Raw genomic sequence first — 26,860 nt, 5'->3', positions numbered from 1 at the left:
TCTTGATATTATTAAGCAAATGTGATTATTACTTTAATAAGTTACCAGAGATAACAAGTGTTGGTGATGGTGTGAAAAAGAGAAACCTCATACACTGTTAGTGGGAATGCAGATCAGTGCAGCCATTGTGAAAAACCGTGAAGAGGTTCCTAAGGAAATTAAAAATACAACTACCATATGACTCAGCAATTCCTCCAGTGGGTAGATATCCAAAGGAAATAAAATCGCCATCTCGTAAAGATACCTGCACTCCCATGTTCACTGTTGCATTAGCCAAGATTTAGAAACAATAATAGCCAAGATATTGAAACAACCAAAGTGTCTGTCAACAGATGAACGAACTGCGAGGTGAGGTATATGTGTGTGTACATATGTGTGTGTGCATATATATATATGTACATGCACATATGTAAATGGAATATTATTCAGCTTTAAAAAGGAGATCCTGCCATTTGCTACCACATGGATGAACGTGGAAGACATTATGCAAAGTGAAACAGGCAAGACACAGAAAATGCATGATTTCACTTATATGTGGAATCTTAAAAAAAGAAAAAGAAAGTTGAATACTCAGAGAATAAGATGGTGGTAAATAGGGGCGGGCAGGGGAGCAAATGGGAAGCTGTAGCTCAAAGGATACAAAGCTGCAGACACACAGGATAAAGGGGTCTCGATGTCTGATGTACGACATGAGGACTACGGTTAATACTGTATTGTATTTGAGATTTTTGCTAAAAGAGATTTTCCTGCCACTAAAAAGGGTAACTATGTGAGATGACTGATGTTAATTTGCTTGACTGTAGTATCCAGTTTACTGTGTGTGTACATCAAAACATCATATACCTTAAATATATACAATAAAAAATAGGTATTTACTATTTGAACAATGCTCATCATCCTATTTACTTTTCCTGAGTAGGATCAAATGGCGTTTGTGGGAAAGATCATGTTATTGTGAAAGGTATGCATATATGATAAATAACAGACCTGGGTTAAAATATCAGCTCTTTCATTTACTATGTTGTGACCTTGGACACCTTACTTAACCTCTCTGAGCCTAAATCTCTTCAGCTTATTAACAGATTGTGGTACACAGAATATTGCCTCCCTCAAAGGATGTCCATACCTTATTCCCTGGAATCTCTGCCTACCCTATATTACATGGTATGATATTGTGAAATATATATCTGGTCTACATTCTCATTTCCTGGCATACAACTGCTAAAATCCTTAGAATCTCCAAAGTGATGCCTTTTGTTTGCTAATGAGTGACTGATGGCTGGCAGTCCCCAGGTAGCTTCAGGATGGATGCTGGTCATTAGAAAGAGTAAAGCATGATTAGAGGGTTGGGACGTTCAGCGACACCCTCCAAGCTCTAGGAAGGGGAAAGGGTCTGAAAGTTAAGTTGATCACCAATGGCCAATGATTCAATCAATCATGCCTACTCAATGAAGCTTAAGTAGAAACCCAAAAGGGCAGGGTTTGGAGAGCTTTCAAATAGCTGAACATATGGAGGTTCGCGGATGGTGGTACACCCGGGGAGGACAAGGGAGCTCCTTGCCCCTTCCACATGCCTGGCCCTGTGCACCTCTCCATCTGTATCCTTTGTAATATCCTTTATAATAAATCAGTAGATGTGTTTTCCTGAGTTCTGTAAGCCCTCTAGTAAATTAAATGAACCCAAAGAGGTGGTTGTGGGAACCCCAATTTATAGCAGGTCGGTCAGAAGCACAGGTAGAGCCTCCTGAGACTTGCTGTGAGACTGAGGCCTGAAGATATGGGATCTGACACTCTCTCCAGGGGGTGTCAGCATTGAATTGAAGGTAACCCAGGTGGTGTCTGCTGCAAAATGGCTTGGTGTGGTTGGGGGGAAACTCCCACATGTGTGATCACAAAAGTCTTCTGTGTTGATTGCTGTTGGATGAGAGAATAGAAAAAAAAAAAAAACACACACACACACACTTTGAGTGTGTTTTTTCCACTCATTTGGTAAGGGGGAATTAAGGTTGCACAGAGAATTAAGGCTGGTAATCAGTGGACCTTAAAATAAGGAGAGTATCTGCATTATCCAGATGGGATCAAAGTAATCACAAGGGTTCTTAAAGGGGAAAGCAGGGACAAAAGAATCAAAACCAAAAAAATGGCACTGTGAGAAAGATTTGCCCAGCCACTGCTGGCTCTGAAGATGGAAGGAGACTAAAAGTGAAGGAATGCAGGCAGCCTCCAGAAGCTGGAAAAGACAAGAAAATTGACCTCCCCTAAGCCTTCAGGAAGAAGGGCAGCCCTGCTAACAGGACATCAGGTCCATTTTGGGCTTCTGACCTCCAGAATGTAAGATAAGAAATTTGTGTTGTTTTAAGCCACAAAGGTTTTTTGGTGTTGTGTTTTTTTTTTTTTTTTTTTGGAGACAGAGTCTCGCACTGCTGCCCAGGGTGGAGTGCAGTGTTGTGATCTCAGCTCACGGCAACCTCCACCTCCCAGGTTCAAGTGATTCTCCTGTCTCAGCCTCCTGAGTAGCTGAGATTACAGGTGCATGCCACCATGCCTGGCTAATGTTTGTATTTTTAGTAGAGACAGGGCTTCACCATGTTGGTCAGGCTGGTCTCCATCTCCTGACCTCGTGATCCGCCCGCCTTGGCCTCCCAAAGTGCTGGGATTACAGGCGTTAGCCACCGCGCCTGGCCAGATTTTTTGTTTTTTGTTTGTTTCGTTTTGTTTTACAGCAGCAATACAAAACTAATACACAGGTAAAATGAACTGTCTTCAAAAGCTTTGTGTAGATTAACAAAGATAACAATATAAAGTACCTAAGAGAGTGCCTAGTATATAGTAAGCATTTAAATAGCTATTAAGAGTGTCAGTTCTATTAATAGTAGAACACTCTTAATAGCACTGAAACCAAATAGTCAACAGAAAGAACACTGACTCAGTTCTAGAATTTACTCAATACCGTTGACATAAGACATCTTACTTTGCCTCTGTAGGACTCAGCTCTCTCACAAAGCAAAATGAGGGGGGACTAGATGACTTCTGAAGTTTCTGCCAGCTCTAGAATTTTACGATTCTAAAACCTAATTCCTTAATGACACATTCTACTTATTGCTAATTAACTGATTCAGAAAATCCTATTAAATATAAACAGTAGACCAAGCAGTTTTCATTTTATGTTTCAACATTTTCAATATTTTATATTGCTGAGTTACAGCCTTATAAAGTTGAGTCATGGCATAAAAATCACAGGCCTACAAGCAAGGAAAAATATCTAAGTCATCCTGCTATTATTTAACGGCCTTACAGTTAAATTGAAATAATAATAATAGTATCTTTTCAAATAGCTCAAAGTATATTCCCACATATTACCTCACTTATTCTTTTTTAACAGCTTTATTGAGGTATAATTCACATACCATGCAATTTACCTTTTTGAAATATACAATTCCATGGTTTTAGTATATTCAGAGTTGTACCAACATCACCGCAATTTTAGAACATTTTTATCATCCCAAAATGAAACTCCCTATCCATTAGTAGTCATTCCCCATCTCCCTCCTCTAACCCCCTCAGCTCATGAATCTACTTTCTGTCCCTGTGGATTGGCCTACCCTGCACATTTCACATGAATGGAATCATACAACATATAGCCTTTTATGTCTGCTCCTTTCACTTAGCATGTTTTGTTATGTTATAGCATGTGTCAGAACTTTATTCCTTTATGCTTTTAACGCTGAATAATATTCCATTGTATGGATGTACCACATTTGGTTTATATATTCATCAGCTGATAGATATTTAGGTTGTTTCCATTGTTTAGCTATTAGGAATAACGTTACTAGCATTTATGTATAAGTTTTTGTGTGTACGTATGTTTTCATTTCTCTTGCACAGATACCTAGGAGTGAAACTGCTAGGTAATATAGGGTAACTCTATGTTTTAACCTTTTGAAGAACTGCTAAGCTATTTCTAAAGTGGCTGCTCATTTTAAATTCCTACCAGCAATGTATGGAGCTTCCAACTACTCCACATACTCACCAACACTTGTTATCTGCTTTTGATTACAGCTAATAGTGGGCATGAAGTAGTATCTTATGTGGTTTTGATTTGCTTCTCTCTATGAGTGACAACGTTGGGCATCTTTTCATGTGCTTATCAGCCATTCATAAGTCTTCCTTAGAGAAATGTCTGTTTAGATTCGTTGCCCATTTTAATGGGGTATTTTTGTCTCTTTAATATTGAGCTGCAAGAGTTCTTTATAAATGTGGATATAAGTCCATTATCAGATATATAATTTGCAAGTATTTTCTCTTACCCTGTATACCTCATCTAACCTTAGTGCAGCTACTTGCACTAGATAGATTGTGTGTTGCTATCCCCATTTTGCAGATAGAATTGGCATATGATTAAACAGACCTGATAACTGGCACTCAAAAGAAAACGTACAGCTGTGCCTCTGCTTCTATTAATTTACAAGAGCCACATACTGATAGCAAACATTGTGACAACACATCCAGGAAGGCTGCCTTGTTCAACTCAATAGATACAGGAAAGCTATCCTCTATCTATTATACAACCTAACAATATTTTCCACAGTTATACCAAAGATAGTTCATTCCTTCACTCAAAAAATACTAAGTAATATATGTGAGGTGCCGCACTACTCCTAGTTCACGTGCATCCATGAACATGATCCAATCCTTGCCCTCATTAGTCTTATAATTTGGCAGTATCCTACAAAACCCTTAACCTTAAATTCCTTAGTTGCAAACAGTCCTGACAAAGAAATGTTTCATCTTAAAGATCCACTCTCAACTCAATATTAAAAAAATATATATCCTATTTTTTTTTTTAAATGCAAAGCATCAAACTTACTTTGTGGCCTAGGACAACCTTGGTTTTGAGTACTGCTCTAATACCTAGGCCATCACCTACCTGGTTCTTATCAATTCTTTTTTTTTTTTTTTTTTTTTTTTTGAGATGTAGTCTCACTCTGTCACCCAGCAGGCTGGAGTACAATGGCTCAATCTCGGCTCACTGCAACCTCTACCTCCCGAATTCAAGCGATTCTCCTGTCTCAGCCTCCTGAGTAGCTGGGATTACAGGCGCCTGCCATGACAACCGGCTAATTTTTGTATTTTTAGTAGAGATGGGGTTTCACCACATTGGCCAGGCTGGTCTCGAACTCCTGACCTCGTGATCCACCCGCCTTGGCCTCCCAAAGTGCTGGTATTACAGAAATGAGCCACCATGCCCGGCCTTGTCAATCCTTTTTATAATGCAGCAATGCTTACTTTAATGACATCTGTCAAAATTAAACATGGCTAAAAGAAGAAAATACTTATATGTTTACCTTTAACCAGAAAAGCCTGATGATTCAGAGACTAACTCATGGCCAGTTCCTATTCCATGCTGAATAAAAATGTTAAAATAGCTCCATTAAACAAAACTAAAATACAGAATTACAAATCTGACAACTTAAATAGGTAGTTCTAACCTTTTCCATCAAAGTAGTCCTAATTCAGAGCTGAGGGACCTAATAATCCCTGGAAGACTAAAGGCATAACCCTTAGTGGCCCATGCAAACTTTAGATTTCTTGATTTTATTTTTTTTCCTTAAAAATTGTACACAAATGTTACATTCTGAACTACAATACATCTATTTTCTTTCGGCATAAAAAATTTAACATGTTTAATCAGGGTCAATAAAAAAATTTGTTGGCTAGACACAATGGCTTGTGCCTGTGTTTCTAACACTTTGGGAGACTGAGAAGGGAGGACAGCTTGAGGCCAGGAGTTTTAGATCAGCCTGGGCAACAAAGCAAGACCCTGTCTCCAGAAAAAAAAATTAAAAATTAGCCGGGCACGGTAGTGCACATCTATAGTTCTAGGTACTTACTTGCATGGCTGAGGCAGGAGGATCACTTGTGCCCAGGAGTTCAAGGCTGCAGTGAGCTATTATTACACCACTGCACTCCAGTCTGGATAACAAAGTGAGACCCTGTTTCAAAAAAAAACACAGATTTTCTTGAGAAGGACAGACAGAACCTATGGTGTGTAATTAGAACTATGTTAATTTTTACTGTAAAAATGTAGTGGATTAAATAATAGCCAGTGAGGAAAATTAACACTCAGGAAGATGCACCATGCATGCTTCATGGTTCTGAGTGCCCTCAGCACACCACTTTGTAACGGGAGGGTGCACGTACCACTGTCAGGCAAGACGGGTGCCTGAGGATTAAGAAGGCACAGGCTGAGCAGAGGGAACATGGCCTGGGGTGATCCCAGGGATGAGCTGCTACAAAAGAGCAACAGTTCAACGTGGAGCCTTCCCACACTGTGCGCTGGCAGGCTAACGGTTCTCAGAAGGTGTCTCAAAGTTGCTCTGGAGGTCAGAGGACAACTGCAAGTGGGCAGAGCACTGCACTCCTGACCCCCATTTCCCTCAGTTTCCCCTGGCTGACACACTGGGCTTCCATCAGAGTTTTCTGCAGACTGAAGTCTGAAGTCAGACTGTGAATAAAAGGTCTGAAAACCTAGATCTAGAGGAAGTCTTGGCCAGGAAGACAACAATGTGTATCAGATATGAAAGACAAGGTGAGGACAAAATGGGAGAATGAATAATGGAGCTGGTGAGGAAGAGAGTCAAAAACAGGAAAGGGTGCGGTATAACCCAAGGGTCAGGGTCAGGCCTTCACCCACAGAAAAGAATGTCTATTGTGGAGTGGGTGTGTCTGCTTAAAGGAATAGCAACGAGATTCTCGCTCAGAAGCACTCAACTGCCGAAATCTCAAATTCCCATGTTATTTGTGAACCACCCTCTTGTCCTTCTACCTCTCTGCATTACTTAACTGCCCATGGCCAATCAACTCTCGAAAAAGCAGCCAGTATGAGCCTTCAGAAAAGTAAAACAGATAATGTTACTTCTCTGACTCAAACTTTCAATGGCTTTTCATGACCCTTGAATAGAATCCTAGGTCCTTATAGTGGCCCTAATGTATCATGGCCCTAATTTATTACCACTGTCCTCCTCCTCACTCATGCTCCCCAGTGCCATGGCTGTTCCTCATGCAAGCCCCTGCCAGGGCTTTGCAAATATATGTGCTGTTTCCTTACCCTGGAATGCTCTCAGACATCTGCATTGCTGTGTCCCTGATAACATTCATGTCTCTGCTCAGAGGTCACTTCTCAGAGTCCCTTCCCTGATCTTATTTTCCTTTTTTTCTTTTTTTTTTTTTTAGACAGAGTCTCGCTCTGTCGCCCAGGCTGGAGTGTGGCGTGATCTCAGCTCACTGCAAGCTCCGCCTCCTGGGTTCACGCCATTCTCCTTCCTCAGCCTCCCAAGTAGCTGGGACTACAGGCGCCTGCCACCACGCCCGGCTAATTTTTTGTATTTTTAGTAGAGACGGGGTTTCACAGTGTTAGCCAGATGGTCTCGATCTCCTGACCTCGTGATCCGCCCACCTCGGCCTCCCACAGTGCTGGGATTACAGGCATGAGCCACAGCGCCCGGTCTTATACATACAAGTACGTATATGTTTATACACATAATATATGTTAATCGTCTACCTCCCCATTGGAATTAAGCTCTACAAGGGCAAATTTTGTTTTGATCACTGTTTTGATCTATGGGGCCATAGCACCTAGAACGGTGTCTAGAAGATAAATGCTCAATACACATTTATTGAAGGAATGACTGCATATACCAACTCTGTTCTTAAACCTGTTAAGCTCTGGTCTTTCCCCACTTGACTCTTTCCCACTTCACACTCTATCTTTCCTAATCCATTAACCATCCTCCAAGCTTCATTTCTTATCCATTGTAACCCAGAATCTGATCTCCCAGAAAGAGAGACACTCTTCCCCCACAATGCCAGAAAGGAGGTAAGAATGTGTGCGTGGTTATTGGCCAGTGAGGGTGAAGGAAACTGAGGGAGTCTGACCTAATAACCACTCACTCCCTGGCCTAAATTCTCAACTGTCTTACTGGCTTGTCCTTCCACATACACTCCCTAAACCAATCTAAGAGTCTACTTCTTTAGTCCCATACCCGGACTAGAGATCACTGTTATAAAAATCCCCAACCGCACAAGCTGGGAATTCCACAAATACATGGCCTCCCACCTCAGCAGACCCTTCTCACTGCTGCCATCAATCCTCTCTCAGGCTCTCTCACGTCCCACAGATTCAATTCCAAACGTCCACCACTTTCAAGCTTCCTACTCCCCCTTCATTCAGAAAATGACATCACCTCCACAGAAACAAAAGAGGGGTTATTAGGTCAGACTCCCTCAGTTTCCTCCACCCTCACTGACCAACATCCACACGCACATTCTTCCCTCCTTCCTGGCACTGTGGAGGAAGGTGCCAGGAAGATGCAGGAAGGAAACTTCCTGCTCAAAGCTAATCAGCAACTTAAGGTATCCACCTCCTTAGGGATCTGATGCCATCATTTACCCACTTCTCCCTCCATATTTTCTATCTCTCCTTCTCTTCTTTTACCCCGCTGCACATAAATGCTTACATTTCTCCCATCATTTGGTTCATTTAAAAAAATGAACCAAACTAATATACATCCCCAGACTTTATGTCTCTCTTGCCACTTCCTATTTGCCTCTTTTCCTTAACAGCCAAGTCTGAAAAAGAGTTTAAACTGTTTTTACTGTCTCCCCTACCCCATATCATTTCCTACTTAACCCTCTCCAGTCTGGACTGCAAACACAAAACTGCTCTTCCCAAAGCACAGATGACTTCTTAAATGAAAATTCGCTCAAAGTATATCAATTTAATAATGACATCCTTGATCTTAAAATGCTTGTCTCTTGGCTTCAGTAACATTATTCTTTCTTGGTGTCCCTTCCACTTTTTTGGCCCCTTCTTTGCAGTCCAATTTCCTATACTGACTGTGTGATCTGAAAAAAACAAAACAAAACAAAACAAAAAACCTCTAATCATGTCATGTCACAGTTAGGAGCATGGGCTTTGTCTTTGTCTGAGCTACCACAACAAGAGAAATTTAACTGGGTGGCTTAAACAACAGAAATTGATTCTCTCACAGCTCTGTAGGCTGAGAAGTCCAAGATCAGGGTGCCAGCATGGTCACTTTCTGATAAGGGCCACTTCTGGGCTTGCAGACAGCCACCTTACCACTGTGTCCTCATACGGCAGCAGAAGAGCAAGAGTAAGCTCTCTGGTGTCTCTTCTTATAAGAGCACTATTCACATCATGAGGGCCCCACCTTCAGGCCCTATCTAAACCTAATTATCTACCAAAGGCCCCATCTCTAATTACTATCAACATGGAGGATTAGGGCTTCCACATGAGTTTGGTGGCGATACAATTCAGTCCATAGCATAATCTGTGGCAAGTAAAGCCTAGCGAGAATCTACACTTTACCATTAATCAGCTGCGTGATGACAGCGAAGGTACCCAACCTCCCAGTGCCTCACCTGCCTTATCTACAAAACATGAGCAACCGTACTTACCTCATAAATCTGTTGTAAGGATCAAATAAGATAAACCCTTAAAAGAGTGTCTGCATACAGTAAACATGCAATAAATATGTCATTCTTACTGTTATAATTATATATAAATGTGTGTGTGTGTGTGTGTGTGTGTGTATACATATATTTTTTTTTAGAGACAGAGTCTCACTCTGTCACCCAGGCTAGAGTACAGTGGTGTGATCATAACTCCAACTCCTGACCTGAAGCCATCCCCCCACTTCAGCTTCTTGAGTAGCAGAGACTACAGGCATATGCCACCATGCCCAGTTAATCAAAAGAAAAATTTTTTTTGGAGATACAAGGTCTTGCTACATTACCCAGATTAGTCTTGAACACCTGGGTTCAAGCGATCCTCCCACCTCGGCTTCCCAAAATGCTGAGATTACAGGCGTGAGCTACCATACCCAGTCTGTTAACTGTTATTGATCTTGTCATTCTCATAGCTGTCTTTATTATAATCATCATTGCTGATTGCCATTGTTATTACTATTATTATCAATATTGTTTCTGTCATTATTACCAGTGATAAAATAAAATTATTCCAGATCGAGTCCTATGTAAGATAATTTAACAAATAAACAATTTTTACAAGAATACAGCATTATGGCTGGACACGGAGGCTCACGTCTGTCATCCCAGCACTTTGGGAGGCCAAGGCAGGCGGAACACCTGAGGTCAGGAGTTCAAGACCAGCCTGGCCAACATGGTGAAATCCCGTCTCTACAAAAAATACAAAAATTAGCCGGGCGTAGTGGTGTATGCCTGTAAACCCAGCTACTCGGGAGGCTGAGACAGGAGAATCGCTTGAACCTGGGAGGCTGAGGTTGCAGTGAGCTGAGATCATGCCACTGCACTCCAGCCTGGACGGCAGAGTGAGACTCTGTCTCAAAATAAAAAAAATAAAAAATAATAATAAAAAAAGAAACAAAAACAAAAACAAAAAAACAGCATTATGTATAGAAGGAAAACTTGAAAGCAATCTAAATGCCAATATACTATCAACTTCAGCTGCAATAATGACATACATGACTGGGACTTCCTCATAGTTCTGAAGGCTGCAGTCTAAGATCATGGCGCTGGCATTGTCAGGTTCTGGTGAGGACCCTCTTCCTTGCTAGCAGATGGCCATACTCTTACTGTGTCTTCACACAGGTGAAAAGAGAACTCTGGTATCTCTTCCTCTCCTTATAGGGGCACCAGTTCTATCTGATCAGGGGTCTATTCTTATGACCTTACTTAACCCTAATCACCTCCTTAAAGGCCACATCTCCAATACTGTCATGTGGAAGGTTAGGGCCTCAACATATGAATTTTGGGAGGACATAACTAGTCCACAGTGACCAATACTAATAAAATTTTAAGTACAGTAAAACTAAGTGTTATACAATAATAACCATGCAAATACAAGAACTCTAAAGCAAGAAAGAAAATAGAATATCACATGAAAATATCAGGATATAAAATTTTAACACAAATATGTAAAGCATATGCTTATGAAAATAAAAAGAAATATAGCATAATTATAACAGGGGTGATGTTAAAGTAAGAGCTTTATTTCTAAAGTGTTGGTATAATTAGACAATCTGAAAAATAAATTTTCATAGAAAGAATACATAAATGAAAAGCTTCAACTGAAAAAAATCAAGAATAATTTCCAATCTAACATTCTATATTTGTTTCCTGCTTATATTATTGCCATCTCTATTAACTAGGATATAAGCTAAACTCCTGTAACGAGACCAATATAGTGGCTCAAATAAAAAAAGAATTTATTTCTCTCTCATGTTACAGTCAAGAGGCAGACAAGTGGTCAAGGGAAGGTAAGTAGCTTTGCTCTATAAGGTCATCCAGAGACTAAGATTCCTCCTGTCTTCACTTACCACTCCTTGGGGCACTGCCCTCAGGTGCATGATTGAAGCTAACTCATCAATGCTTCATTTATGGGGATGGGAGGGAAAAGAATATGACTAACAAGCCGCTTTCTTAATACAAATATGCTTTTAAAAGTAGCATATGTCACTTCCACTCTCATCCCACTGGCCAAAACTTAGAAATGTGGCTTCATCTGGCCACAAGGAGCATAAGAAATACAATTTCTATGTAGGGGTTATGTGCCTAGCTAAAATACGTATCAAAGGTGGGAGTGCATCCTTCTTGCCACTCTGAAATAGTCAACTCCTTTCTAAAGGGATAACTTGAAGTCTCATCCAGTTACTGGATTTAGCTTAAAGTCTAGGTCTCTGGGCAATACACAACCCTCTTGAACCCATGCAAATCCATGCAGCTCCTTCCTAGTGCAGCGGCCCACAAACCAACAAAACAGTATAACCTCTGCTCTCCACCATCACCATGGCACACAAAATACAATTGTGGAATACAAATGAGATTAATGCAATTAAGTCTTCCATTCTGAAAATAAAAGAATAGCAAACACATTTTTATCAATGATGAAATACTTCTAGAAAGGAATTGCAAAGTATCTCTGCTCTAGCAAGAAGGCAAGTCCCTTGGTTCATTTCAGATTCTGTTCTCTGAAGGGAAGACCCTTATCCAGGTGTCTTCGTAGTCTTGGCTTTGCCTTTGGAAGATTTTTTCTTTTCCATTATCCTTTCTGGTCACACATGAAGCAAACTTGGAAGAGTATGTGCTCCAATAGGGCAGCAAAGATCTAATAGCCTACTTCCTGCTGGCACAAATTTGGGACCAAGGGTTGCTTTAGGTGTCAAACAATATCAAACCATCAGAGGCTTTTGCAAGCCAAACTTATGGGATCTTTGGCAACATAATCTCCTAAATATTTCAAAAGGTCTGTTTGCCTCAGTCAGTTCCACAAGAAAGTAGTAACCACAACTAAGGATTTAATCTGGTCATAGATATTAAGCTTGTCAACTCTCCTGTTTTATCTGCTGGCCTCTGTGACACAGCCACCCCTCCCTCTCTTCAACCCTCTCTTGATTGAAAGTTAGCTACCTTGAGATTATCTGATTCACATCAGCAGGATTATACCACTCCAACCCACTGACATCAGGACAGGCCATGTGACTTGAGATAATCCTTCTGACCTGACTGATTTCAGGCTTAGCCATTTGACTTGCTTTGGCCAATAAAATATGAACAAAAGTAACACGTACCACTTCCAAGACACTGGTTCTGCCGTATCTCTTTTGCCTGTCACAAGAATGGCAATGTCCCAAACAGGCTTATTCCTTTGGCTTAAATACTGAAGTGACAAAGTATGTGGAACACAGCCACAGCTAACATGTCATGAGTAAGAAATAAACCTTTGTTGTTGTAAGGAACTCAGATTTTGTATTTATAACTGAAGCTTTTACATAGTTCAAATGACTGGTTGAGGTGGAAAAGCAAATCCTTAATTTGAACCTTGCCTGGACTGTCTGCCACTGTCAGGCCAAGAAAATCTAACGGGAGATTCCTGAGAATGACTATCTTACCTCTTGCTGTTTGGCATAGAGAAGCAATTTTTTCCAACGCTGCAATGCCCCATATTACTGGCCTCTCAGTAAATTCAGACCACAGGCCATTGGCAGAGAGAACATCCTTTAGCTGTATATTATAACTAAAAACTATACTCCCTTTCAATTCTAATTGCAAACTGGCTAATTGTTCTCTTATTTGATGCCCTCTTGTAGTTACTGGCAAGGACTAATCAACTCATATTAGCAGTCTGATTCTTCTAACTACTTCCCGGGAGGTACAAACTGGGTAGACAAATTGACTCTCTTCCAAGTTATTAGAGGTGACAGTCTCACTGAACATTTTGCCACCACATAATACGGGTCACCAGTTTTCCAGCCTATAACATGTTTTCTACTGTCTGTCGACCAATCACTTAACCAGTGCTATACATTTCAGCTTTTTAATTCTAGAACACCACTTTGGGTGCCAATTTTTGTACTATACAGGCTATGGGCTAAGCTGCTGTAATAAAGTGATGCCAAAAACCAGTGGCTAAAACAAGAAAGAAGTTTATTCTCTTCCTTGAAACAAGAGAGAGATAGGCAGATGGCCAGGAAGAAGATGGAGAGTAGTAATTGGTTCTGTTTCACAAGGTCATCCAGGAACCTAGGTAGAGGGATCTTTAGGTTCAAGGTAATTGTTGCCATTCTAGTTGCTGCTGCTTTCAGTTAGGGGGAAAGGGAATGGGGTGGGCAGATGAAGTTCAGGACAAGCACCTTATATTTACAAAGATAACTCAGAATTTGCACATATCAGTTATGTTCTTATCTAACTGGCCCAAACCTAATCACAAAGCCATACTTACTGGCAGGAGGAGTTTAAAAACAGTCTCTATGTGCATAGCCATGTATCTGGCTAAACCAACAGGGTTCTGGTAGTAGAAGAAAGGAGGAATTAGATATCGGAGCAGAATTAGCAGTCTTTGCCACACTCTCATACAATCTATTCTCCATAGTCATCAGAGTTTCTTTAAAGGCACGGTTCAGACAATGGCACCCTCTGTTCCAAACCCTCCAGGGCTTCCTATTTCACTTAGCATAAAAACCAAAGTCCTCACAATGACCGACAAGTCTTCACACAATGTGCCCCTTCATTGACTCTTTAACCTCATCTCTTAATATTCTTCCCATAAAATAAATACCAAATGTATTAAAAACCAATGTATAAAAGGTAAAACTATAATGCTAATGAAAGAAAAAGTTAAATAACATATTTGCAACCTTGGAATGACAAAAGATTTCTTCAAGATCTCAAAAGCATAAACATGGGAAAATTTTGATGGCGTCAACTTTGATGAATTGGACACCACAGACAAAATTAGAAGATAGGCAAAAGACTGGAAGAATATGTTTGCAACATCTAAAAAGGCAAGGGATTAAAATCCAGTATATGCCAAGAACTGCTGCAAAAACAACAATCAAAAGATAGAAAGTGCAATTGAAAGTCTGACAAAAAGGCAGAGGCAGACAATTCACAGAAAGTGAAGTTAAGTTTGCCAGATAATATACAGGATGCCCCACTGAATCTGAATTTCAGATAAATAATTATTGTTTTTTGTAGAAGCATGTCCTGCATATTGCATGGCCCATACTTACACTAAAAATTTATTTGTTGCTTACCTGAAACTCAATCTTAACAAGGTATCTGTATTTTTATTTGCTAAATTTGGAACTGTAAGTGAAATCCATACAAGTAAATGAAGAGAATCTCACTCTCACTCACTAGTAATTAAAAAAATCCAAATTAAAATTTGACTTACCATTTTACCCATTATACTAGCAAAGACTAGAAAATAAGGCTTTTATTGAAGAAAATGTAACTCTTTTTTTCCATTTTACCACAAAAGATAACCTAACCTAAGATTCTTTATCATATCACTAGGCAAATAAGAGCCCAACTATTCACTGCATGTACACAGAGAAAAACACATTTCAAATCCATTTATTTCATACTACAGGTAACAAAAATAATGCTAGTAACCATACTCAGGAATCAATTTTTTCCTAGGAATTTTAAGTACATATTTAGCGTGAAGCTAAAATAATCAAAAGGGTGAGACTGTAGTTTAGAGTTTATTCAAGCACAAAGGTTGAGGACTGCAGCCAGGGACACACTTCCAAGTTGCCTAGCTGAGTGCTCCAGAAAACAAAGGAGAGTCTCAAGTTTTTAAAGAAAAAAAGGACGAATCAGGAGAGGCAGCAATTACAAAAGCTGTTCATCAGAAATTCTCATTGGTTTACAAAAATAACATTGCTTGGTGATTGGATATACGTTGTTGAACTACAGGGTATATGGCATTTTATGGGTACTTGGCGTCAGTTAGTCTGGAGCCCCAATAGCAAGCAGCTTGAAGAGGTCATTATTTAGCTCTAGGGGGAATGAGATGTGACTGCTGTTACATTTTAAATGCCTTTCTGGACCTGATAATTTAAAGGAGCTTGCATTCCCAAATAAAAAGGTTTTTTTTTTATTTCTCCTTAGTATAAATTTATAAAGTTTAACTGTTAAAGATAACAGTGTTTGAATATCTTTTAGTAGTTAAACAACAGCTCTGTCAAAAACAGTATTACTTATTGTTCATAATGTTAATGTTATAAATAATTTTATAATATATTAACTGTAGTATTAATTTTCACACTAGGCTAAGATTAACCTCTTAAGGTTAACTATCATACAGGTCAGAAATTTGGTCTGTCAACAGGGACAAGAATCAGACTTTACATTTTTAAAGACTTTTCCCATAAAAATACCTAAATCACACATAGTTTTACCACTGGATTATTCCTACCTGGAAGGCAGGAATGAAGGTATGACACAAAAGCTGTAGATTAAGGAAGGAAATACGGGCTGCATATAAAAACAACGGCAACCTTTTTTTTTTTTTGAGACAGGCTCTCACTCTGTCACCCAGGCTGGAGTGCTGTGGTGCAATCTCAGCTTACAACAGTACCCATTTTTTAACATGTTATGAGCTTATTACATATGTAAATACAGACAGCACTTAGGGCATTTAAAAATAAAACTTCAATACAAAAAAAGAAATTACACCAAAAACTCATTCTGACTTCTATAACTTCTAAGATAATGAATGCCCTAAATTTATTTTAACATTTCCAGAGGAAAATAATAATTTAAAATATTACTGTGAAAGATCAATTTAAAAAAATGTTTTGTCACAGAGTAAATAGTTATAGATAGTACAGTAGTTCTTTATTTCATACTGAAAAAGAAAAATATTCTAAATAAATGTTAAAACAACTGAAATATTGGGTTGGTGCAAACGTTAATTGCAGGTTTTGCATTGTTGGAATTTGCCGTTTGATACTGGAATACATTCTTAAAATAAATGTGGTCATGCTATATATCATTTTAATGGACAGTTCTCACTTTTTTTTTCTAATGATTTATTATTTGCTGTTTATTTTATATTTATTTTAGACTATGGAAATGATGTTAGACAAATAGCAAATTCCAGCGATTTTCTTATTCGGGGTCAAAATGGTTCATAAAGCAGCAGAGACAACTCACAACATCAACAACACATTTGGCCTAGGAACTACTAACAAATACGACTAAAAACTACACCACAATACAGTGGTGGTTCAAGAAGTTTTGCAAAGGAGACTCAAAAATGAGGAACATCATTGGCCGGCCATCAGAAGTTGACAAATGACCAACTGAGGGCAATCATTGAAGTTGATCGTCTTACAGCTATGTGAAAAGTTGCCAAAGAACTCAACATTGACCATTCTATGGTTGTTTGGCATTTGAAGCAAATTGGAAAGTTGAAAAAGCTTGGTAAGTGGGTGCCTCAGGACCTGAGGGAAAATTTTTTAAAATCATCATTTTGAAGTGCCGTCTTACACTACACAACAGTAATGAACCATTTCTCAATCGGATTGTGACGTGTGACAAAAAATGGATTTTATACGACAACTGGCAACAACCAGCTCAATGGCTTGACCCAGAAGCTCCAAAGCACTTCCCAAAACCAAACTTGCACCAAAAAAAGGTCATAGTCACTGTTTAGAGGCCTGCTGCTGGTCTGATCCACTACAGCTTTCTTCTTCTTCTTTTTTTTTTTTTTTTTTTGAGACAGAGTCTCACTCTGTCACCCAGTCTGGAATACAGTGGTGCAATCTCAACTCACTGCAACCTCTGCCTCCCAGGTTCAACCAATTCTCCTGCCTCAGCCTCTCAAGTAGCTGGAACTACAGGTGCACGCCACCATGCCTGGCCAATTTTGTATTTTTAGCAGAGATGGGGTTTCGCAATGTTCGCCAGGCTGGTCTCGAACTCCTGACCTCAGGTGATCCACCCACCTCATCCTCCCAAAGTGCTGGGATTACAGGCCTGAGCCACCACACCCGGCCCACTACAGCTTTCTGAATCCTGGTGAAACCATTACATCTGAGAAGTACACTCAGCAAATCAATGAGATGCACTGAAAACTGCAACACCTGCAGCCAGCGTTGGTCAACAGAAAGGGCCCAATTCTTCTTCATGACAATGCCCAACCGCACGACACACAACTAACGCTTCGAAAGCTGAATGCATTGTGCTATGAAGTGTGCCTCATCCGCCATATTCACCTGACCTCTTGTCAACTACCACTTCTTCAAGCATCTTGACAACTATTTGAAAGGAAAATGCTTCCAACACCAGCAGGTTTTTGGAAAGCAGAAAATGCTTTCCAAATCCAAAAGCATGAATTTTTAAGCTACAGGAATGAACAGACTTATTTCTCTTTGGCAAAAATGTGTTGATTATAATGCTTCCTACTCTGATTAATAAAGATGTGTCTGAGCCTACTTATAACGATTTAAAATTCACGGTCCAAAACTGCAATTACTTTTGCACCAACCTAATACTTTATATAAATGGTACTATGATATAATAATTATAGTGACATGATTTGCAAATACTAAAATATTTTGCTTGCCTTGTTCTATAAAATATAAGCAATATAATCACTAATCCTTCATAATGTTGATAAGAATACTTTCCAAGTTACATTCAAAAAGTAATCACTTCTAGATGTATCTCTAATAACAGCAAAAACAACACACTTCTAGATCTATAATTCAGCATCTATCAAGACTAATTTTGGCAGGCACATAACACACTCCCAAAAAAGAAAAAAAATAGACATAACCTTCACCATAGACAGCACAGCCTTCACCATAATTTGTAAAGCATTAATATACTTCCACAAATAATATATTACCTTTTGAACTACATATAAAAATAATCCTTGAGGCAGCCTGGGTTCCAAATATATTGTCCTGAAATTGACAGACAGAAAACAAGTGACATTTGTACATCTATTTTTCTTTTAAGTTTCAGAAGAAAAGCAAAATCAAAAGTATGTTATATTAGCACCATAGCTAACATTAACATGTTTGACATAAAAAGTACGTATTCTTCAACTTCAAGAAAGGAGAAGATTATTCTTTGGCTCTAGTCCTAAGCTGGAAACAAGTAACCACAAAACCAGTTTTAAATCTACCCCAGTCAATCAATCCTTAAAGTCTACTCAACCTTTCCACTTACGCACTTTGCCAACAAAGTAAGCCAATCAGAAATGGCCCCGCTTCAGTACCTTTGCTCCTCAAAGCCGGTCAGTCTCTAAACTCTAAGTTTAAAGCTGGCTAATCCTTAAATTTTTGCACTTTTCAAAATCAGCCAATCTCAAACTCTGTGCTTCCTCAAAACCCTGCATAAAAACGTCTCTGCTTGTTTAAAGGACTGTCTTCTGCAAGCACGGTTCTCCCCTACCCAGCAAGTATGGTTTACCAAAACTCAGATAAGTTTCTACTTAAGTCAAATTAGAATAGGCTTATAAACGCTGAATTACCAATGATTCAAGTGGCAACATGAGTGTCAAGTTAGGCAAAGATTTTGTGAATTTATCCAGAAATTGTCAGATTTATTTATTGGAGAATATCTGAAGATGCAGAATAGCTCAGTGGAAATAGCCAAACTACATTATGAGTTGGGTGACACTGAATAGGTTATTTAATATCTCTAAACCAGCTTCCATTTCTATAAAATGAGAGTAATAACTCTATTTCACAGTACTGTCAAGAAGATTAAACGGGATAACAATAACTGGTAACTTTAAAAGATTCCTAGGTATGGCTGAGCGCGGTGGCTCACGCCTGTAATCCCAGCACTTTGGGAGGCCAAGGTGGGTGGATCATGAGGTCAGGAGATCGAGACCATCCTGGCCAACAGGGTGAAACCCTGCATCTACTTAAAAAATGCAAAAAATTAGCCAGGCGTGGTGGCGGGCGCCTGTAGTCCTAGCTACTATGGAGGCTGAGGCAAGAGAATGGCATGAACCCCGGAGGCAGAGCTTGCAGTGAGCCGAGATCACACCACTGCACTCCAGCCTGGGCAACAGAGCAAGACTCCGTCTCAAAAAAAAAAAAAAAAAATTCCTAGGTATAAAGTTCTAGATTTGCTATCATCACTAAATTGCTAACACATATGGAAAGTTATTTAACCTAAGTCTATTTCTTCATTGGTCTAATAGTGAGGATAATGCATGCCCTACACATTTTATGGGCTGTTTGTAACAATCAAAAATGAAAATTAATGTGAAAAGGATTTTGATAGATATAAACCATGAAACTGTGAGATAGCTAATTTAACATATACAACAATAAAGGGAATTCACACTAGGAAACCTGTTACAAGCCAGGATTATATAAAGTCCAGATTAAATTAATTTTAGTAAGAAAAATATTCATAGCCAAAAACAAATACAAAACCACTAGACACACTAGTAACCAAAAAAATTCAAGGCTACTATTATTAGCTCCAAGAATTATTTCCCATTCAGTAAATGAACCAAATTAGCTCAGCTATCCAAAAAACTAAAAGCAGTACAACACAATCCTTTGTCCAAGTCAGGCATTTGCCACTTAAAACTACCACCTCCATTTCCAAAGCAAAAAAAAAGAAAAAAGGAGGAACGGAAGGAAGGAGGGAGGCAAGGAGGGAGGGAAGGAAGAAAAGATATTACAGGATTTCTCAACATCGGGAGTATTGACATTTTGAACTGGATAATTTTCTGTTGTTGAGAAGCTGTCTTGTACATCGTAGAACATTCAGTGACATGCTATAATGGCCTCAATCCACTAGATGCTAGGAGTAATGGCCCCACACACAAATGTGACAACCAAAAATGTTTTCTAGACATTGCCAAATGTCCCCAGAGTGTGTTGGAAAGTAAAAAATCATTCTGAGTTCAGACTCTTCATAGTATCATCTTCCAGTATTTATTTCACACTGATTGGTGGCTTGCAATGTAGACTGAAATTAACAGCTTTGCAATTTAAGAACCAAATAAGAAAATACTCCCTGTAGAATGGTAACAACTTGAAGAATAATAGCTACGTAGTTATGGTTAAATTATTCCTTTCATCGACATACTGGTTTTGCTTACTATTCCCTAAGAATTTTCTTCTGGGTGTTCTTTTGGGGTTAAAACTTGGTTAACCTGTCACTAAAGCTTAGTCTCCACCTAGACTTACTAATTATTGGCCATTAGTGTAATGTGTTAAAATCAAACCTAAAGATTTTAATTTCTAAGCAACCAAATGTGAAATGAAGCAAAAATAAGTGCTACTTATATAAATTATTTAAATATATTCAAACATTTACAGTGTAAAGTACACAAACAAGCATCCAGCTACTACTACAAATATATATGAGTTGGAGACAATAATGCAAAAATAAAAGTGACTGCAAGAAGTAGAATTTTGACAAAAACAATAAATGGGGAAAGGATTCCCTATTCAGTAAATGGTGCTGGGAAAACTGGCTAGCCATATGTAGAAGGCTGAAACTGGATTCCTTCCTTACACTTTATACCAAAATTAATTCAAGATGGATTAAAGACTTACATGTTAGACCTAAAACCATAAAAACCCTAGAAGATAACCTAGGCAATACCATTCAGGACATAGGCATGGGCAAGGACTTCATGACTAAAACACCAAAAGCCATGGCAACAAAAGCCAAAACTGACAAATGGGATCTAATTAAACTAAAGAGCTTCTGCACAGCAAAAGAAACTACCATCAGAGTGAACAGGCAACCTACAGAATGGGAGAAAATTTTTGCAATCTACCCATCTGACAAAGGGCTAATATCCACAATCTACAAACAACTTAAACAAATTTACAAGAAGAAATCAAACAACCTATCAAAAAGTGGGCACAAGGATACGAACAGACACTTCTCAAAAGAAGACATTTATGCAGCTAAAAGACACATGAAAAAATGCTCATCATCACTGGCCATGAGAGAAATGCAAATCAAAACCACAATGAGATACCATCTCACACCAGTTAGAATGGCGATCATTAAAAAGTCAGGAAACAACAGGTGCTGGAGAGGATGTGGAGAAATAGGAACACTTTTACACTGTTGGTGGGACTGTAAACTAGTTCCAACATTGTGGAAGACAGTGTGGTAATTCCTCAAGGATCTCGAACTAGAAATACCATTTGGCCCAGCCATCCCATGACTGGGTATATACCCAAAGGATTACAAATCAAGCTGCCATAAAGAGACATGCACATGTATGTTTATTGCGACACTATTCACAATAGCAAAGACTTGGAACCAACCCAAACGTCCATCAATGATAGACTGGATTAAGAAAAGTGGTACATATACACCATGGAATACTATGCAGCCATAGAAAAGGATGAGTTTATGTCCTTTGTAGGGACATGGATGAAGCTGGAAACCATCATTCTGAGCAAACCATCACAAGGAAAGAAAACCAAACACCACATGTTCTCACTCATAGGTGGCAACTGAACAATGAGAACACTTGGACACAGGGTGGGGAACATCACATACCAGCGCCTGTCGTGGGGTAGGGGGAGGGGGAAGGGATAGCATTAGGAGATATACCTAACGTAAATGACGAGTTAATGGGTGCAGCACACCAACATGGGACATGTATACATATGTAACAAACCTGCATGTTGTGCTCATGTACCCTAGAACTTAAAGTATAATTTAAAAAATAAATTTAATTCAAAAAAAAGAATTATATTTAAATGCTCAGTATGTACTATCACTGGGCTAGACACATTGTTTTCAACAAACTTCATACATATAAAAGTACTCATAAAATAGTTTGAAATTTGCTTGTGCAAATTTAAATTTTAAAAGGAATCTGAATTTTATTTACTATCTAGGATGTTATATTTCGCATGGTCAGTGTTAGAAACAGAGGCTCCTGTTGTTTTCAAATAGAACTTACCATCACTCCCCCTCTGCTGGGAGCTACCTGACACAATTAAATAACCATCAACCTGCCCTCAGTGTGCCTGAACTTAAAAGTCAATAACACCTGAGCATCAATAGGCTATTGACTATGCAATTTTACTTTATACCATATATGGGTATCTGATGTTCCTGGGAAACTAACTGCAAATGTGGTGTAAATAAAGACTAATCATTTCAACTCCATTAAATGTAGGGAAGCTACAAGAGCAGATTTAAAATGTTGTGAACTGCAAAATGAGATGGCACCCCCCTACATTTATGTTAGTAGAGGGCTCCTGTTTAGAGTAATCATAGATTTGGTTATTTAGATACTTTCCCAATGAAAGCTTAAAACAAAATATAATTTTATATATTTAAAAAATTCTGAAATTAACCATAAAATCTACAGCAGTGCAATTTTATATAATCCTTACATGGTTTAAATTTGAAATACTCATGTCAGGAAGTAATAAAATTGTGACAACTGTTGAGGTTATGGTATGCTGTGAAAGATCTACAGGAACAAGACACATCTTTTTTTGTTTGTATTGTTCTAGTCTCCATGTTCTACAATGATCGAGCTATACGAGATGTAATCTGCGATTCCACCTACGACATATATCACCAGATCCCCTTTCTATGACAAAAAAAAAAAAAATACATGTCAATGTTAGAGATGGTCAGCAAAAAACTCTAACTTATTCCAATAGGTGGAACTTCGGCATGATACACTTAAACCGGTGGAAACCTGCCTGAATACTTCACCCAACCCCTCCATCACCCTCTATTATGCAAGCTGCAACATTTCAAGCCAACTCCCTTATTTCTCTGGTGAGCCCTGTCAACACTGAGGTAATAGAACTGGAAAAACTCATCACTTCACAAGGATAGTCAAATATCAGAATTTATTTCATGTGGTAAAAATTCTATCATTGCCAAATAAAGCTAATGCAAATATAGTAAAATATGCATGATTTTGAGTAATTCTTTTGTTGAAAAGGACTCTTGGGGAGCCTCAACTTCATCCTGCAACAGCTTAGGCATTCTTTTGCCCCTTTACCCTTTTCATGCCCCATCTCCCAAGTCATGGAAGCTGGGGAGGGGAGGGTGCAAAAAAACAGAATGAACTAATCAGCATGTATTTATGCATTTAGTCTACTCTAACCTTATTCCCACAGGTTTTTCCTCATACTCTGCTCCTCTAGGTAAAGAACTGTTTTATTCATCTCTGAACTTCCAAAACCTAACCAAATGCCCAGCATATAAAGTCATCCCTAACATGTACTACACAGCAGGCACTGGATTAGGGACTAGAGATTGAGAAGTTAAAGAGACAGACCTTGCCCCTGTGGAATCTACAGTGGGGGAATGGGCAGGGGAATACCAGATACTGGCTACATGAACCCAATCAGGTACACAATGAAAGGACCAGTTAGCACAGTCCCACTGCCTATAATCTTTCTCCCACAGCCAACCAAAGCTTAGATGAAAAACAAAAGCAGGCTTTCTCTTCAGAAAAATAAATGGGTATCTCCAACCCTGACCACTCCCCTGAGTTCCCTATTCACAGGCATGCATACTCAACATGTTCACTCAGAGGTGGTTACAGGGATTCAATGCATGGACTCCAAGGCCACACTGCTTAGGTTTGAATCCTAGCTACATCACTCACAAGCTGGGTGACTTCAGACAAGTCACTTATAACCTCTTTTTGCCTCTATTTTCTCGTGTGTAAAATGGGGACAATAATGGTTCCTTGCACATATAATTCTTATGATGATTAAATGAATTAATATAGGTAAAAGTACTTAAAACCCTGCCTGAGACTCAGTTTACACTTACATAATACTTACTATTTTTACTAGCACTCTTGTTATGACCATGTCTAACAGGCATTTAGAACTTGTGCAAAACTAAATTTGTAATTTTCCTCAGTAAACAGCACCACTATACTTCTAGTTGTTCCAGCCTAAACCTAAAAAATCATCACTTCTCCCTTTTCCTCAAATTCCACATCAGCTCGTCCCATCAGGTCTACCTTCAAAACCTATCACCAATTCTACCGCCTACCATCATCTCCACAACTACTTCCCCCAGCCCAAACCACCATCATTTCACCTGCAGGGCACAGCAGCTTTCTCCCCATTTTCACTCCACCCCACCCACTCTAATCTACAGTTAATTCTCCATACAATAAAACTTAAATCAGTCACCAGTCCCTTGATGCAAACCTTCCAGTGGTTTTCCATCACAGTTAGAACAACATCTTTACTTCACCACAGCCTACAAGGGACCCCACGGCCTGCCTGGCCCTTGACCATCATTGGCCACCACTTTCCCCCTTCCCTGCTGTGCTCTAAACACTCTGTGTCTGGACCACCTCAGAGCATTGTCCTGTGCTGTTCCTGCTGTGGGTGAGGCCGAAAATACAGTCACCTGGAGCCTGGACTCTGAAGTCAGACTGCCCACGTTCAAATAGTCCCTACCACGTTTTAGCTGCGCAACCTTTGGCAAATTCTTAACCTTTCTGTGTGTCAGTTGCCTCATCTATGAAACGGAGATACTAGGTTATATCAAAAGACTTGTAAAAATTTAGTGTTCAGAATAGTGCCTTACATATGGTAAGCTCTACTTTTTTTAAGTGTTCATTGCTATTAATTATTCCTCTCTGAAATGTTCTTACCTCAGGCTCTTTCCCTCACACTTCAAGTGTCCCTGCCTTTGAATGGCTTTTCCTGACAGATCCCACCAAAAACAACCTTCCCTGTTCTCCTACTGTCCTCCTTTCTTCCTTGCCTTCACTGCACTTATGACTATCTGAAATTACATTATGCACGTATTGTTCGTTGTCTATTTCCCACTGCAACATGAGCCCTGCTAGGTTGAAGGCTGTCTTCTTTGCTGCTCTATTTCTAGAGATTTCTGACTCACATCTCATCCAGGCTAGGGGACCAATGCAAATCTCCTAATAACAATAGCACACTTAGAAAGCCTTTCATTTGCACACTCGTGATCTCATTTGATCCTGGAAAAACCAACAACAGATAAACCATCAGCTCTCATTTTAAATAAGAAAAACAAAGTTCCAAGTTTGCGTGACTTGTCCTTGGACACGAAGCTAGTTAACGAATAGAACAAAAATTAGAAGCCCTGCTTTCTGATTCAAAGGCTCCTCCCACCTGGATGAAAAGATATCACACTCCTGAAATGAATTTACAGAAATGTGAACTCTCGAGCTCCCGTATAAATACACCCTGAAGTGTGCACAGTATTCTTCCCTTCAAAGTTCCTGACGAATACTAGTCCCGGAGTTTGAGAGGCATTACAGTCTAGTATAATGTACTACCCGCTGACCAAAATATTCAAGAAGTCAGATACGATGATTGGATATTCCAAATCGATACAGCAACCCTTAAAACTCAGTGAGTCTGTGTTGTCTATAATGTGCTAGTTCCAGCACACTGAAAGCTTCCTCTGCAAAACCCAGACAAGAGGGGCATTGTAATTGCCAAGAGTACCGTGCTAACGATACCTGTTATTTCTTGGGATCCCCATTCTATCAAGTTGAGTGACAATGGTTCAGATCACCCAACAGGCTCCAGTGTGGTATAGGATCAGATAGAGGAAAGGTTGTCGGGGGGAGGCAAAACAGTGAAAAAGTTCCCCTTCTACAAGATTCCTGGTCAAATAGCCAGTGGCTACCACATTCCTCAGAATAACCAAGTGTCTGTGTATAAGCTTTCTCCTAGCAAATTTACACACTTGTGTTACCTCACGTGTTCCTAGTGCTGTGGGAACAACCATTAGGGAGGCCAGAGGCTGCTGTACCTCCCTTTTACACAAAAAGAAAACTGAGGCAGCAACTGGTTATCTTATAAATGTGTCCACGACGACTTGGTCACTTGTGGGATCCCAAAGGCCAGGACGTAGGATTCCTATTCTCTGAGAGGAAGCCTCCATCCCCTACTTAATATGTCAAACTCCAGGGCTGAGAGGGAGAAGAAAAGGAATCTAAGTCCCCTTAAAACGGAAGAAAAAAAGGGACTCTCCATTTGGACTTTCCGCCCCTTCTAAGGCCTCACTCCCAGGCTCAGAGACGCTCCCCGCCCCAGGGGAAAAGGTGCTGGCCCGGCCCCACGGGGCGCGGCCTCGCCTCCCGCACCCCAGGTCCCTCCCGCCCAGCAGGGCGCGCTGCCACTCTGAGCAGGCACCTGTCCCTTCGCCACAATCGGCGACTCCCCAAGGAACTGACGCCCCCACAGCCACCACCACCGCTGGGACTGCCAGCTGCCAGCGGGACCCGCAAGCCCTAGGAGCTGCAGGAATTCTCGTAAACTTACAGTTTTCCTACAGCGTGCGCGTCACGGCGGGGTGACGTCACTGGCCCAGCGTTCGGGGAGGTCAGTCCGCCGGGCGCGGGCCGCTGGGCCCCCAGGCTCCGCCCTCGCCCCGCCCCCGGCGCCGCGGCGGGAGACACGCCCCCAAGCTCCACGCCCTCGAGCTCCACGCCCCCGAGCTCCACGCACCGCCCCGTAGCGGACACCGCGCGCAGGCGCAGACGGCCTCAGCCCCCGCATGCCGGTGGGCTTCG

The 26,860-nt window shown here is 40.1% G+C and overlaps 1 protein-coding gene across 3 annotated transcripts in view; it reads right to left on the bottom strand.

The window, feature by feature from the left end:
• The window catches only part of ZNF438 (zinc finger protein 438), a 186,886-nt gene extending 160,236 nt beyond the window's left edge, over positions 1-26,650 (bottom strand). For 2 of the 3 annotated variants that reach the window (XM_058436571.1, XM_058436572.1), the window contains exons 1-2: positions 26,610-26,650; positions 5,892-5,993 (exon numbers count right to left, since the gene is read on the bottom strand). The gene's annotated coding sequence lies outside the window, so the exon portion shown is untranslated. The remainder of the gene's footprint in view (positions 1-5,891; positions 5,994-26,609) is intronic. The other variant, XM_058436573.1, reaches the window with a different exon arrangement.
• Positions 26,651-26,860: the final 210 nt, after the last annotated feature.

This window comes from Hylobates moloch, unplaced genomic scaffold (assembly GCF_009828535.3).
Source record: "Hylobates moloch isolate HMO894 unplaced genomic scaffold, HMol_V3 SCAFFOLD_3, whole genome shotgun sequence".
Taxonomy (NCBI): domain Eukaryota; kingdom Metazoa; phylum Chordata; class Mammalia; order Primates; family Hylobatidae; genus Hylobates; species Hylobates moloch.
The sequence above is the reverse complement of the archived record's forward strand: the minus strand, read 5'-3'. Positions and strand labels throughout refer to the sequence as shown.